Below are 4,374 nucleotides of genomic sequence, written 5' to 3' on the forward strand. Positions count from 1 at the left end.
CTTGGGGTGAAACCCTCCATGCATGGATATATATATATATATATATGCATATATATATATATATATATGCATATATATGCATATATATATATATATATATATATGCATATATATGCATATATATATATATATATATATATATATATATATATATATATATATATATATATATATATATATATGCATATATATATATACACTGAAAAAAAGGGACTGGCCATCTCTTGGATTTATGTAAGCATCTTGCATGTATTTAACACAATTACCTCATGTTTTAAAGATAAATGTAACTATATAGTGTAAAAACTACATGATATGCAGAAAGGGTGTATTAAATTGTTCATATCATGTTCAGGTGAAGTAAGTCAATAAGATAGCAACGTTAAATCTCGTGAAACCACGCGTGATTTCATCTCGCGGGCTTTGGATCGTGGTTCAAAAAAGGCATCCATCTCAGTCAAGTCGAGCAGCCAACTCTACGTTTTTGGTATGTCTTGATTTTTTTAATTAATATTTACCATATTTCAGCCAAATGTAGTTAAACGTCTAGAGTGTCGCCATGTAACATGCTAAAAAAGAGCCATTAGCTTATTTGCTGTTTTATCTGTTATCAAAGAATTGGCGCTTTTTCATTTGAATTTGTCTTTGGCACAAGAGCCGTAATATCACATTAAACCTAATTACGAGGAACTCATAACATAATTTGGTTTTCTGTGTGAATAGATTTGTCAACTGACTCTTCAGTTACATTGTGTATTTACTGCACCGTGGTGTTAGTGAGATTTTGGACATTGAACAGCTTTAGCTAATATCATTAGCGGCATTATGCTAGCTTACATCCCTACCCCTCCTGCCCTCACCTGCTGTCCTTTTCTTTTTGTTTTTTTTGCTGCGCATTGAGAGACCACATCTATTCTGCATTTCACCAGGAGTCAGCTGATGGATTGTGGGTTCAAGGTGTTATGGTAAGAAAGTATATTCTATTTTCGCTTAAGGTTTCTGTAACTTAATTATAATAGGTTTTTTATAATTATTAGGTGCATGCATACACAAATAGACCACCCTATTAAAACAACTGAGAAATCCAAAATCTGCCATAGGTTTAACTTATACCTGTATGTATTGCCAGAAAGGTGATTACTGGACTCACATTAATGCACACTTGAACTAAAATGAGGTTGTAACTTGTGGGTTCTTGGGTTGCAAATCAGAAACAAACATCTTTGGATTTTTTTAATCCCATAAGATCTGGAAACACAGTTTTTATTCAACAAAACATTACTGATTAACCAAGCACAGTGCCTGCTGTTATTTCAAAATTTCAAAATGTTATTTCAGATAAAATGCAGCATTCCAGTGCATCCCAACCATGCCTTTACAGTCAAGGTTTCTGACGGAGCTGAGTTTCTCTCTGACAGTCTGCTGAAAGTGTTTGCAAAGTGATCGGGGGAACAGGGCACAAAGCTAAAGGATGTAGCTGCCATGATGACAGTAAGAACTTTAAAATTCTTTAACTACAAAGTGTATATGTATTGCATTAGGTCAGTAAAAGATTTTTATGCTGCATCCATTGAAACAGTCAACTATTACCTGTGAGTACTGATTCCACTAAAAGGATGCCATTCTTTTTTGTCATGCATTTACTGGCCCACTGAGAAAAATTGATCTTTTTTTAAAAATAAATGTTCTGGAAACTATATATCCATAAAGTTGATGTCAAACAGGAATTTTTGATATTGCTTTGTAGATGCTGGTGTTGCATGTTGACTGGTTTAAAAAGTCAAGTTTTTGTCTGGGATCATTTTCTTCTGTGCTACTGAAAAGTTCACAAATCTCTGTTTTCTTTGTTATAATACTTTAGGATGACATTAATGCTCAAAGGGAGTCTCATCAAAGTGCTCCGCATCTGTGTGAAAGACAATTGCAACATCTTGGTGCAGGAGTTCATGGTGAGTGTTTTATGAGTAGATTGTGGCTTTGCAACATTTAAAAATGCATTTAGTTATCCACTTGATCCTCATTGGACTGGTTAGGACCAGTAGTCCTCTTTAATAATTTGAAGTTCACATGAGGCCTAGTAGTGAACTCGGCCGCCGGCCCTTGAGGCCCCACCCCCACCCCTGTATTAGGGGTCACATCAGTGTGAAAAAACTTTAAATTTGTCATTCTAGTGAACAAAGAAAAATCCCACCAGTATTTACATTAGCTTTTGTTTGAAAAAAAAAAAAAAGACCAACTGACCAACAGCTAACCAAATTGTGGGGCTGAAAGTCTAAATTCTAACATCTTCTGAGTGACATAACCTGGATTTCTGATGGGCCGGTGTCTTTCTAACAAAAACTAATGTAAAGCATTTGAAATTATTATGTTTTTCACTCTGTCTTAGAAACTCTGTTAGACCATGAATGGCAGCATGGCAGGCCACTCTTTGGCTATAGCTATTTACTATGGTTTAAATTACTCTAACATTAGAACTGGTAGATTCAAAAGAGATGAGTTTAAAAGGGAATCTTAAAAAAATGTTTTGTGTTTAACCAGGACTTGACTGAGGCCACTGCACAGATTGAGAAAACCACAATGAACATCTGTCTCCAGAGATGCGCCAGGCAATGACTTTTCTGACGTTGGCATCATCATCGAGGGTATAGTAGTTCTTCAAGATCTGGATAACGTGACCTTTGCAGTAGCCATGCTGTTTGGACCTTTTTTATTCCTTCAATATGAGTTACCCATCACAGCTCTGCTACACTTTTGAGGTGATTCAATGGGTGGTAATGGAGTTGGATGCAACTCAGCTCTCAAGAAAAGCTCACAACTAAGACAAAACTGCTCCTGCAACGAAGCTCACTGTTATGCATGTGAGGTGATCAGCTCTAGGTGAGAGGACATTTAAATCTCACACTTGTTCTGCTGCATTTTTGAAGCTCAATTCCAGGAGCAGATCGCAGGGTTCATTTTTATATACTCTGCAACTGCCATGAGGACGAGCTGTTTTTGTTGTTGTTGTTTGTTTTTCCTTTTGCTCTGTACAAGTTCTCTGTTTGTCTGTTTGGCAGCATTTTTAAATTTCTCTTTGTATTTTTTCTTTCTTTTACTAGTGAAGAGATGTAGCATGAACAGTTATACAGTCTAAATATCCCATATGGGTCGTGTGAAATGGTATTTTCAGTTTCATTCAGTTGAAGTAAAGAACGTTGAATATTTCTAAGTGTGCTGTTTTGAACCAAGATGTCACAGTATGATCAGTGCTGTATTTTTTGACAGTCACTGTATCAATGTTATTTTTGCGTCTCTTGAATAAAGTTTTTGACCTGCAAGTGCTAATTTCTTTAGTTATTGGGGTAAAATGGGTAATGTTAATAGGAAGGTGTTTGCCAATTCAGTAACCTAATTTAATGTTAATGGAAACTAACATTACCTCAAATTGTTTAGTTATAATTGTTGTTTAACTGAATCTTGATGTCAGAGGCCTTAAATAGAATGTTTTGATTTGTTCTTTCCCAACATTTTTCAAAAGAAAGAGTCTAATTTCTTTGCTGTGATTGATTCCAGAGAACACGGAAGAACTGACATTATTTAACTGTTGATTTATATAGATTCAGTGGAGGAGTAATGTCAGTTTAATTCTTTACCTTCTGTCAATGCAGTGAAATTAGACATTTTGTTTTTAAAGGTTACTGGTGGATGCCAGCAACCATCTTGGAAGAGAACAATACAATCTGTTATAAGGCCTCCATTTGAAAATTGTGTATTTGATACTAGAATATAATAGCAAAATGTAATTTGAAGATAACATGTAGTATTTAAGTGACCAAGTAGTATTGGGTAAAAGTTATTGAATGGTGTTGGGATAAAGTGAGAAAATTGTGAAGGATTAAAATATTTCAAGAGCTCAAATTACTTCATCAAAACATGTTTAAGTCACATTTTATCAACACAAATTGCACAGGTTTATTGAACATGAATAAATTGTGTTAATTTAACTCAATTGTTTAAGTTGCTGCCAAAGCAAAACATCTGTGTGCAACAAATGTCCACCATTGAATTAAGTAAATCCAACAACATATTTTTTTCAGTGTATATATATATATATATATATGCATATATATATATATATATATATATATATATATGCATATATATATATATATATATATATGCATATATATATATATATATATATATATGCATATATATATATATATATATATATATGCATATATATATATATATATATATATATATATATGCATATATCCATGCATGGAGGGTTTCACCCCATATATATATATATGCATATATGCATATATATATATATATATATATATATATATATATATATATATATATATATATATATATATATGCATATAT

The 4,374-nt window shown here is 33.1% G+C and overlaps 1 long non-coding RNA gene across 2 annotated transcripts; it reads left to right on the forward strand.

Moving 5' to 3' along the window:
* The first annotated feature begins 216 nt into the window (after positions 1–216).
* LOC146684698 (uncharacterized) lies at positions 217–3,872 on the forward strand. Of its 2 annotated transcripts, XR_014917278.1 has the most exons (5): positions 217–487; positions 930–965; positions 1,339–1,491; positions 1,862–1,949; positions 2,539–3,872. It is a non-coding gene; the product is annotated as an uncharacterized LOC146684698 (long non-coding RNA). The 2 variants fall into 2 exon arrangements; XR_014917277.1 differs by having other exon boundaries at positions 217–965.
* Positions 3,873–4,374: the final 502 nt, after the last annotated feature.

This window comes from Copadichromis virginalis, linkage group LG20 (genome assembly GCF_057382275.1).
Source record: "Copadichromis virginalis isolate Kocher_CV1m ecotype Utaka linkage group LG20, C_Virginalis_male_GT1.1, whole genome shotgun sequence".
In the NCBI taxonomy this organism is placed as follows: Eukaryota; Metazoa; Chordata; class Actinopteri; order Cichliformes; family Cichlidae; genus Copadichromis; species Copadichromis virginalis.